Source organism: Bidens hawaiensis, unplaced genomic scaffold, assembly GCF_021521415.1.
Source record: "Bidens hawaiensis isolate Kalapana, Puna unplaced genomic scaffold, B.hawaiensis_p1.1 tig00034302_1, whole genome shotgun sequence".
Lineage (NCBI taxonomy): Eukaryota > Viridiplantae > Streptophyta > Magnoliopsida > Asterales > Asteraceae > Bidens > Bidens hawaiensis.
Window position 1 is genome coordinate 134,982 of NW_027495937.1, and position 12,560 is coordinate 147,541.

The 12,560-nt window shown below is 34.9% G+C and overlaps 1 non-coding gene across 1 annotated transcript; it reads left to right on the forward strand.

The window, feature by feature from the left end:
* The first annotated feature begins 11,625 nt into the window (after positions 1–11,625).
* On the forward strand, positions 11,626–11,699 carry TRNAW-CCA (transfer RNA tryptophan (anticodon CCA)). The gene has a single exon. It is a non-coding gene; the product is annotated as a tRNA-Trp (tRNA).
* The last annotated feature ends 861 nt before the right edge of the window (positions 11,700–12,560 follow it).

The window sequence follows — 12,560 nt, forward strand, 5'->3', positions numbered from 1 at the left end:
TTCATAATCATAATGTGCAGCTATGGCAAATAATATCCTAATAGACTTTAGCATTGCCACAGGCGAAAAAGTTTCATCATAATCAACCCCTTGAGTTTGAGTGAAACCTTTAGCTACAAGTCTTGCTTTATAAGTATCCAAGTTTCCATGCATATCAGTTTTTCTTTTGAAAACCCACTTACTTCCAACAGTTTTGGTGTTAAGTGGTGGTTCAACCAATTCCCAAACTTGGTTGTCATACATGGATTGCATCTCAACGTTCATGGCTTCAAGCCATTTGTCACAATCATTCTTGGACATTGCATCACGGTATGTGGTTGGTTCATCCGAATCTACCACGTAGCAACCTTCTACAAAAAATCCATATCTTTCGGGTGGATTGCTAACTCTACCAGATCTGCGAACGTTTTGTGTGTTTTGATCAACCACTTGATCACTTTCAACAACCTCTTGTTGAGTGCTAGTATCAACCAATTGTGTATCATCTTGTGATTCTTGATCCTCATCAAATTTCACTGTTTTACTATTGGTTCCTTCCTTAAGGAACTTAGTTTCCAAGAACTTACCCTTTCGAGCAATAATAACATTTTGCTCACTAGGGTCGTAAAAGTAATATCCTATATCATCTTTAGGATAACCTATAAAGATACACTTAGTGGATCGGACTTCTAATTTGTTTGGGGTGTATTGCTTTACATAAGTTTCACAACCCCAAACTTTTAAGAATGATAGCGATGGAGCCTTTCCATGCCATATTTCGAAAGGTGTCTTCTCCACTTTCTTGGTTGGAGCCATATTCAATATGCGAACAGCGGAAAGTAAAGCATAGCCCCAAAATGATAGAGATAAAGTGCTTCTAGCCATCATTGATCGAACCATATCTAATAGGGTACGATTTCTCCTTTCAGACACACCATTATGTTGTGGTGTTCCAGGTGGAGTAAGTTGTGAAATAATTCCACAACTCTTAAGATGATCTTGAAAAACACCACTTAGATATTCTCCTCCTCTATCACTACGAAGTACTTTGATTGTTGTTTTGAGTTGTCTTTCTACTTCAGCTTTGAAGTCTTTGAACATTTCAAAAGCTTCATCTTTGTGTTTCATTAAGTACACATAACCATATCGACTATAATCGTCAATAAAGGTAATGAAGTATCTTTCACCATTCCTAGTCATTGGTCTAAAAGGACCACATACATCCGAATGTATGATACCTAATAATTCTTTTGACCTTTCAAAAGTTTTATTAAAGGGTTGCTTTGTCATTTTGCCTTGTAAACAAGATTCACATACATCAAATGAATCAAACTCATTGGTTTCTAGAATACCACTCTTGCGAAGAGTTTGCATGCGATTCTTGCTTATATGTCCAAGGCGACAATGCCAAAGATAGGAATCACCCAAGTCCTTCTTGAGTTTCTTGGTGTTGACATTATACATTGAACTACTATGTGACATACCACTTTGATCTATTTCATATATACCATTCATGGGTATAGCTTTAAAGTAAAATATGCCATTCATCAAAACATGAATATCATAATCAATAAACTTAAGATCAAAGCCACATTGTTTTAAAAGGGACACGGAAATAATGTTTCTCCTTAACTTAGGAGCATACAAAACATTTTTCAAAATTACTTCCAAACCACTTGGAAGCTTTAACATGTAGTCTCCTTGAGCTTGGACTTCAACTCTTGCTCCATTGCCCATAAAGAGACTAATGTCCCCTTTGTTGAGTTGCTTACTTCTTTTGAACCCCTGCAACAAATTGCAAATGTGAGTTCCACATCCGGTATCAAGTACCCATGTATTTGAAGAAATAACATTTAGTTCAACATATATAGTAAAGATAATACCTGAGGTTTGCTCCGCATCCCTCTTATCTTTTAACGCTTTGAGATAGGTCGGACAATTCCTTTTCCAATGACCTATCTCTCCACACTCAAAGCATGGATCTTGCGTCGCAACCTTTTGCTTCTTTTCCTTCGGTTTGTAGGGCGTGATGGCTTTCCTCTTTCCCTTTCCTTGGACGTGGCCCTTGCCCTTAGCAACACTTGCTTTGGGGTTGGAGTTATGTCCCCTTTTGCCTTCATTGATTGTTAGAACGGGTAAAACCCTTTTACCCATTCCCGCTTCGGCCGTTCTTAGCATTGCGTGAAGCTCACCAATGCTTTTGTCCCATCCATTCATGTTATAATTCATGACAAAAGTTTCAAACCTTTTGGTTAATGAGTTGAGGATCAAATCCGTAGCCAACTCATTAGACACGGGACAATTCAACCTATTAAGCTTTTCAATGTAGCTTTTCATCTTTAGGACATAAGATGAGACGCTTTGGGTTTCCTCCATACGACATGCATGAAACGCTCGAACCGTTTCGAAACGTTCCGCTCTAGCTTGTTGAAGGAACATTTCCTTCAATTGAGTTATCATGTCGTATGCCCCATGATGCTCGAAATCCTTTTGGATTTCGGGAATCATAGTTGCTAACATGAGGCAAGAGGCTTGTACCGAATCTTTGGTGTACGTGACCCAATCGTTATAAGCCTCCTCATCTTCCACGTTAGGCTCGTCGGGAATGGGATCGTCTAAGACATATGATATCTCTTCTTGCTTGAGAACTATTCTCAAGTTGCGATACCAATCCATAAAGTTATTATGGTTTAGACGATCCTTTTCAAGGATGGTTCTTAAGGATAGGTTACGGGTGTTATGGGTAGAGGTGTTTGCATTGTTAGCGGCCATCTACAAAATTTAACAAAGTTCTATTTTAGTATTATAAACAATTTTAATTATTAATACCCTTTTATACCACATTTTAAATAATAATTAAATTCTAGAATCCAACGATAAATCAAATTTCGGTTAGGTGACCTTTATCCCGTCATTTGATTTAACAAGGTAGTCAACCTTGACAATTGCAACCCTTTGCAACTTCTAGAGGTATGGGACCATTCGAAATCCTTATTTCGTGTTGGCATGTTTATCCCATCAACACCATTGGATCCCATGCTTAGGTGACCTTTATCACATGGTTTCCAATTCAAGTCGTCCTACTTGCATAAACATGTAAGATTAACATACAAGTGGTTAGGTGACCTTTATCCCACAAATATGTTAATATTACCCTAAGTATATTAGTTTGCTTGAAATGGTTAGGTGACCTTTATCCCATTTAAAGTTCCCTAATACGTTAAGTGTTATACAAAAGGATGGTGTTTAGACTTGTTTCCTTGGTAATTAAGAAAAAGGGATTTTAAGTTTTCCAATATTCTAGATTTAGGAAACTTATTTACCATGTTCTAACATGCATTTAGTAACATGGTTAAATGAAAACGATTTTCACCGGTTCTAATTATAATAAAACCATTTTTATTATAGGCGTGAGACGGCTATTTAATTATTTTATAAATACTACGTGTCACGTCAATTACCAATAATTATTAGAACCCATTTTATATGTTTGTTTTATAAGATCTATGTGACGGATTGATATCCTATATCTACCATTCAAACACAATCAAACAAGCATACAAACACCATAAGGTCAACCATAAACACGAGCCTCTAAGCGGACCACACTTGTTGGCCGAAACAAGTGTGTGTCCTAGTCTTATCCTAAGGGACATAACATGACACAAGGATGAGTGATATGCTCCCACTTGATCTTGCATCCAATGCTACAAGTGTCTCCTCTTTAATTTGTTGTGATTTCAACTTGGGCTTCTTAGTGGGCCTTGGACTTCCATAAGCTTCCTTGGGCCTAAAAGGTAAATTTGGGCTTTAATGGGCTTTGAATCCCAAATCGGCTTGTGAGGCCCAATTAACCCAAATAAGCCCAATAGGCCCAATCCACCAAAATCTTGTAATTCTTCAATTTACAACAAATATATCCTAATACATTTGGTCTAAAATAAAGAAAATTACAAACAACCTATTTACTATTACAACCATTTGTAAAAAATAAATACAAGCCATAATTACTATTACATTCCAAATGAGTAATAATATAGATAAATCACAACACACAATCACAACATCCACATCGGTCTAGGCTCGGTTTAGGGACTAACTTACAAATAAATACATATCCAAATATATATTTAAAGACAAAAAAAAACCCCTCACGGTTGTTATTGGGCTTCGGCCCAACAAAAGTTATTGGGCTTCGGCCCTATTAAAAAAAACGCCGGCCCAAAGGGCTTCGGCCCATTTTAACCTCACGGCCCAAATGGGTTTCGGCCCATTTGGCCAAAAAAAAAAAAAATTTTTTTTTTTTTTTTTGAACTTTAACATCCATATGTTAAGATCTTGGGTTTTATAAAATCTCATGCATGTTAATTTTATAAAACCAAAGGGGAAAAACTAAAAGTAAACCTATGTCCTTGTAACCGGCTCTTGATGCCAATTGTTGGGTTTCGGCATCTATTTTAGATTATTAGTTGAAACATTTTTACTAATCTAGCAACGGAAGCATGATAATATCAACAACCTATTGTTAATTTTATGAAACATACCAATATGTAACAAGGCTAAAACCCGAAATAGGATCAATCTACAAGAACTAAAGGCTTACAAAATTAATAATAACAATAACTCTTTTACCTCAAAAGAGTAGGATGATATGAAGAGGAAGATGGACTAGCCTCCAAGAGTAGGATGCCTCAAGAGGTGATACCCACGAGCAACACGGATGAGTGTTAGGACAAGAACACTAGAAAACCGAGCACCCAAGCCCTCCTCCCTTGCTTGTTTCGGCCGAGAAGAAAAGGAGAGGGAGAGTAGGAGGTTTTTGCACCTTTTTAAATTTGAAAGAAAAAGTGATCCATTGCATGTGTAGGCTAGTGGGGTTTTTAACCAAAAAAATAACCAAGAGACCTTGATCACATTGGCTTGTTGGGGTGGTGGTGGGTCCCACCCAAACCGGCCACCCATCCCTTCCTTTTTTTTTTTTTTTTTTTTATTCATTCATTTATATATATCACATATATATAAAACTAGCCTACACTATTATAAAACTATTTTATAATCTTTTCTTAATTATTTAACCAATTAAATAATTAAATAAATAAATAAATAATCCAAATTATTTATTTTAATCTTTCAAGTGCAATTTTTCAGAAAAACCGATTTCCTAAACTTTGTGTTCGGTATTTGTTTAAAGATCATATCTTAAACAAATACAATCCGATGTCTATCTAGCTCGTTATTGGGTATGACCCGACTTGGATCAAGCACAGTTAGCCACATTAATCTAAATACGTGTCTCGGGCATACGAAATTCCAACATAACCTTGGACCGATCGGTCCCTTTTACACATACACACACTTTACATTTTCTTTTTCTAAACATCCAACTCCAAATTCTCTCAACACTCATCCATCTTCATCCAATTTCTTGATCTCCAACCAAGATTTACAAGGTAAAACACATGTTTTGATGCTTGAATCTTGTTTCTAACTTCATGATCTTGAGAAAAGGAGGTTTCAAATGTAAAAATGGGTGAAAACCCGGGTTGAAACCGATTCTTGCATGATCTAGTGATGTATACAAGTTATACAAAGGATCTTGATCCAAGTGATGAGTTAAAAGAGTTTAGAATGAAATTTTACGGTTGAAATCTTGTAAAATGAGTTTCTATGTGAAAGACGGGTGAAAACCCGAGATGAAACCGACTCTTGCATGATCAAGAGATGTATACAAGTTATACAAGGGATCTTGGTCCAAGAAATGAGTAAAAAGAGTCGAGAACGGATTTTTACGGTTAAAACCTTTGTTTTTATATCAAAACCGACACTATGAAAGAAATGGTTTGATTGTTGGTGTAACTTGCTTGGTATAGTGTTATTGTGCTTGTAAGTGTTGTATCTAGTTGCTAGCAAAGGCTAGAGACCAAGATCTTCGCGATCTAACGCTAGAAAACACAAGATAGTTCGGTTTTCGTGTGATTTAGTGATTTTGGACAGATTGTAGTGTGCTTAGAGTCGGGTCATGAAATTTCACAGAGATGATCTACACATGAAAATATGAGATCTGTGAATTTTTTGTAATTTTTGGATAAAAGATGAATATTTGGTGAATTTAATGCTCGGTTTTGGCCAAAAATGGTGAAAAATAGCTAACCTTGATGAAAAATTCTGGAAAATTTAGGATAAGCTTTTTATAACATATAAAAGTCACACACAAAATTTGAGCTCAGTTGGAGAAGTCTAAGGGGGCTTTTCGGTAAAACGAGTTCTAGGGCTTTCTTGCTCGGTTTTTGTGAAAATGGCTTGAAAAATGAGTTTTGAGTTCTGGAAAAATTCCAGGGAGTTATGAGGATGGCAGGGATCGTCCCAGAAAAATTTGGGATTTTTCTAAAGTCTTTTGGTATTTTTGACATATTTAGTGTTTTAATAATGTTTAAAAATAGATAAATAAATGTAAATATAAAAAAATAAATCTGGAAAATTTTAATAAAATTTCTTACTGTCAAAATAAGCTTTGTGCAAAATTTCAAGACCCGAGACTAAACGGGTAATTATTTGTGCTAAAAAGAACATAAAAACAAATTTTTAAAGCTTAAAATGTGTAAACCGGCAAAACTCGCATAAGCGAGCTGACTGGTATATAAAAACCTAAAAATGGACCATTTTCATAATACTAAGTAAATTAAATAAAAGTAAATCATCCGAAAATAATTCGGATGATTTGGGAAATTTTACCCGATTTTACTGTTTCCGGCACCTAAATGACGGAAACGGGCCCCGCGGCCAAACGGGGTGTCCAAACCGAGCTCTAATTTCATCACTTTAACTAAAATAACAGTCAAACACCATTTTTGGGTCGGGTGTGAACAAACTCATTTTTGAAACTAAAAGCGGATAACCGTGCTAGGCACGCAAATCAAGGAAAACATAAAAATGACAATTTTGACCATCAGACTCTAAGTAATGGCACAATCTGAGTCCTTAGGAGTGTCACGGGGTTAACATTGTCCCCGGATCGAGTACGGTACTGGGTTAACAATGTCCCCAGATGTACCGATTGACACGGATTTAATTTATGGGAATTATATAGTAACGACTAGATATCATATTACAGATCCAGGCTTATAGCAGTTCATTGTAGCACGCCCCGACTCACAGAAAGGTGAGTTTTCACGAGCCCCTTTTAATGAATCGTTTTAAATATTTTCCCGGGGCGGAAAGCATGTCTTTAATAAAGTATTTAAGTACATACCGATCGTATGGAAACACTTGTATATTTATATATATATGGTTTGATGCACAGAATATATAAATTGTTTATCGTGTGGGATTGTTCTGGGGTAACATAGTTCCCAGAGGTTAGTATTGTTCTGGGGTTACATAGTTCCCGGAGGTTATTATTGTTCTGGGGTAACATAGTTCCCTGAGGTTAGTATTGTTCTGGGGTAACATAGTTCCCGGAGGTTATTATTGTTCTGGGGTAACATAGTTCCCAGAGGTTAGTATTGTTCTGGGGTAACATAGTTCCCGGAGGTTATTATTGTTCTGGGGTAACATAGTTCCCAGAGGTTATTATTGTTCTGGGGTAACATAGTTCCCGGAGGTTATTATTGTTCTGGGGTAACATAGTTCCCGGAGGTTATTATTGTTCTGGGGTAACATAGTTCCCGGAGGTTATTATTGTTCTGGGGTAACATAGTTCCCGGAGGTTATTATTGTTCTGGGTAACATAGTTCCCAGAGGTTATTATTGTTCTGGGGTAACATAGTTCCCAGAATATTAATGAAAATGTATTGGGTAAACATAGCTTCCAGCGTAATTACATTGCTAATAAATGATTATTAAAATGATCTGTCAGTGTTTATTTAAATTAGTGAAACTCACCAACTATTCGTAGTTGACCCGTTTTCTTTACATGTTTTCTAGGTATGCCCAAGTTGGAATGACTGATATGTGCTTAATGATCTGTGCTACTTGTTGGAAGCTTGCTGATCTATATTTTGTAATGAATATATGAATGTCTTATCGGTAAAACATGTGTGTAACACCTAGACAGTAACGAAACTCGCAACAATGTAATATGATATAAATTAATGTAGTGGTATTTTCCTTATAAGCAATGCTGTTGATATCAGATGTGTCTGTTGCATCCCGTGTACGTTTCCGCTGCGGTTACGGGGTGTTACACATTAGTATTCACAAGACAATGGGCTTTTCGGCTGATTTCCAAAGGATGAATAGGACCAAATAAATCCATATGTAACAGTTGAAGAATGAAATCTATGGTATTGACCGTCTTGGGCTTGTATGGGAGCTTGTGTTGCTTGCATTTCGAACACGAAATACATTTTTTAATGCAAGAGAAGGTTTTAACAGGAAATTCCCTCACATGCTCACCTTTTACCAGTTTGCTTAAATTTTTAAAATTTACATGACCAGTGTCACACCCGACCAAAGGCGGCAGAACATGTCGTGGTGCAACGGATTGCCCAAAACACAAGACACTATTAAAGTGACAATATTTAATCAACTCATTTAAGTTCATAAAATCATAACACGTCACATAACTTGTTCATACAATAACCGAATTCAAACAGAGCAAATAATATATATCGCTCGTTTTGCTAATTTTTTAATAGTCTTGACAAAGTTTTTCTTAAAGTTCTCGAGTCAACCTAAATTCAAACCTATAACATTGCATAAAATAGAATTTGTCAACACAAAGGTTGGTGAGAAATTTCATAGTTTTGAACAATAAGTATATAATAGGAAAATTCCACAACTTGTATACAAAACAATAAATAAGAGCAATAATTTGGATAAATGAGATCGCTAATAAGAATACATTAGCGACACCTTGCTATAATAGAATACGAAATAGCCTAGGATTTTGTATGATATCGTTAATAAGAATACATTAATTACATCGTCTATAAGAGTATACCAAATAGATTCGGATTTTATATGAGATCGTTAATAAGAATACATTAACGACACCTTGCTATAAGAGAATACCAAATAGCTAAGAATTTATGAATCAACCCTCCAAAAGCGGTAAACACATTAGCATATAAGCATGTAAGCATAGAACACCAAATCGAGCATTTATTTAAGTAAAGTATACAATAAAGTTTGTAGTTTAAGACTCAAGTATAAAGCATTTAGTTTGAATAAATATGCAATATCACCCCCAAAACGAAAGATGGAAAACGGGGTATGAAAGTACTCACATTCAAGTAACAAACTTGATTTGGTAAAATGATGAGTAACCGGAAGGTTGAGGTTTAACGAGCAAAGTCTAGATGAAAGGAAATCTTGTATTAGAAAGGTTGTCTAGGAAGTCTTTAAATAAAATAAATGATAGGAAATGTAAACAATTTAATGTTTAGAGTTTAAAACGTAAATATTTAAGAAAAACATACTAATAGTCTTTTAAAAGTATAAGTTTGCTCGAAACCGGGTTAAAGTATCTAGCCCATTATATTTACTCAGCCTATGTTAAGTAATAAGGTGGGTAAAAATGCAAGAATGCAAGCCCCTTTATAATATAGATACTAAAGAGGGTTTTAATGAGTGTTTCGGGTTGTTGGTTCGGGTCTTGATAATTGGTCAAACCAAAAGTCAACTTTCCAAAATAATGAATGTCATGAGATAACTCAATAAAATTTAATAAGACTTAACCAAGTATGTAGTTCTATTGTTTTAGAACTAATGATGAATGTCATGAGAACACTCAATAAAATTTAATAAGACTTAACCAAGTATGTAGTTCTATTGCTTTAGAACTAACAACGTCCGTAAAGCGAGTGTTAGGTTTTGTCGTTCCAAATTTTGTTATGAGATCAAGTTGGATCCAACATTTCCAAGTACTTAAGAAAATAATTAAAATCAGTTTATAAAGTATTTTTAAGATATATACAAGTCTTGATAGCTAAAAACACACTTGTGTGTCTTAAGCGAGTGAAAATCGGTTTAGTTCGGGATAATTTGCTCTACGATGTGAAAATTCCCATTCTACAGAGTTACAGACTAAAGATAACTGTCAATGCAACTATTCATGTGATTATTCCAAGTATACTGAGTGTCATTCATGGAAGGATAATTCATGGAAGGATCATTTTCGAGATTCTTACTCTTAGATCCATTATTCAGATAACTAGAATTCCGATACAAAGAACTTGCTAGTTCACTACAAAAAGAAGGATCATTGTCAATCTCAAAAATTTGATTTTCAATATCAAAATAGAAAATCATTTTTTTGGGATTGACAATGATCCTTCTTTTTGTAGTGAACAAGCAAGGTCTTTTTATCGGAATTCTAGTTATCTGAATAATGGATCTAAGAGTAAGAATCCCGACAATGATCCTTCCATGAATGATACTCAGTATACTTGGAATAATCACATGAATAGTTGCATTGACAGTTATCTTCAGTCTGTAACTCCGTGGAAAGGAGTTAAAGACTGAAGATAACTGTCAATGCAACTACCGCATAATGTTCTTGTGAATTACGGCCAACATTGGGTAAATAAGCTGTGATTTCAAATCTAGAGGTTAATAGTACTCTGGCAACTTTATGTAAGGCAGAGTTTGGTTTTTTTGGGGTGATAGTGGAAAAGTTGACAGTTAAGTCACTCTTACTGCCACTCTACAGAATCGTACATGAGATTTTCACCTCATACGGCTCCTCGTTCAATTCTTTCGAAGTTATTGGATCCTTTTCTGCGTTCGAGAATCCCCTCCCTTCTTCCACTCCATCCTGAAGAGTAACTAGGACCAATTTAGTCACGTTTTCATGTTCCAATTGAACACTTTCCGTTTTTTATTATTCTCAAATGAGAAGATTATTCTCTTTACCAAACATATGCGGATTCAATCAAGATCTTATAATAAGAACAAGAGATCTTTCTCGATCAATCCTCTTGCCCCTCATTCTTCGAGAATCAGAAAGATCCTTTTCAAGTTTGAAATTGTTCATTTGGAATATGAGTTCTTCTACTTCAATAAACCTGCCAAAGAACCAAACCATAGAGTACTTAGTACCGGTGCCACGGAAAGATATGTTTTTAGATCTCGCATTGAAAAACCTCCTTCATTTTTTCATTTTATTGGAATCAATAAGATAATACATATTTAAATGTACAATGATCTAGTCAAAAAGATTGACTTTTTGTTAAATACAGAAAAAACATCCTTTTCTTCTCCAGTATTCCCCAAAAAGACTTAGTTATTTTTCCTTGGGATTTCGTTCCATATTTCATATAGATAGAAGTATTTTGCTATTATTATATGTTAAATGAAACCAAAAATACGAAATGAAAATTAAAATTCTATATTTTAATAGAGGAGATAACGATGTGGAAAACAAGGCAGGAATTCTTTACAATGACACTGTAGACCAACGGAAGGGATATAGCGCAGCTTGGTAGTGCGTTTGTTTTGGGTACAAAATGTCACGGGTTCAAATCCTGTCATCCCTACCTATTACTACTCCTTTGATCAGTAATGAGGTATTTTTTAAGAACAACTCACAATGGACATATCATATAGAATCTTTCATTCTTATGAAACTATATAGTATGCATACAAGATGTACTGGGGACAATTCTTTTCTTTTTTCTTTACAGTATTCTCTTTTATGATAAGAAAGCGCTCTTAGTTCAGTTCGGTAGAACGCGGGTCTCCAAAACCCGATGTCGTAGGTTCAAATCCTACAGAGCGTGATTCGGATCTTCTTCGATCAAATTCAATGGAAACACCAACTGGAACTTGAACAACAATATTAATTTGACCTCTTGGATATTAAAGAAAGGAGGAGGTCAAAAAAGATAAATTAGTTTGATACAAACAATTATTTTCATAATCAGGGAATGCATCAATACTGTAAAGCTTCCACATATACCGTATCTAACTGAATAAGATGTATCGTAGATCTATCCCATTTTTTGGGTTAACTAAAAGAAGTTAATAAAATTATTTTCAAACTTAAATATTAAGTTTGGATTAAAAATCCGGTTTATTTTAGTTTTATCTTTTCTCCTACCTTCAGAAGAATAAAACATAAAAATTTCGCCTATTATTAGAATTTTTTGAAAGGTAACTATCTCAGTTTCATATCATATAGAAATTTAGATTATATAGAGTTTTTGAAAAAGACTTTCGAAAGGAAAGACTTACTATCTTTGGGATCTGATCCTACACCACTGCTAAATACCTTAGTGGATCAACTCTATTTGAAGACCATCATAGCTACACTTTAGATAAATTTCTCTATTCCAATCTTGGAAATCCTCATACCATTCGGGAGATTGTCGCAATAAAATAATGCATATGGAATGTTCTCCCAGAATTCTATTGCGCCTTCCTCGTCATTTTTTTTATTTGGAATTGTTGATTTAAAATCTCGAATTCTGACTTTTTGCCCGACCAATCTCTAATGATAAAAAAAAGTTTCAGTATGTCAGATATAGGTACACGCAAATACGAGATCCTATTTCCGATTTACGCTAAAATTTCGAATACTTGAACGATCAATTCTTTTTTTTTAGAATCTTGAATCGTGATAAAAAAAATTTCCTTTTTCA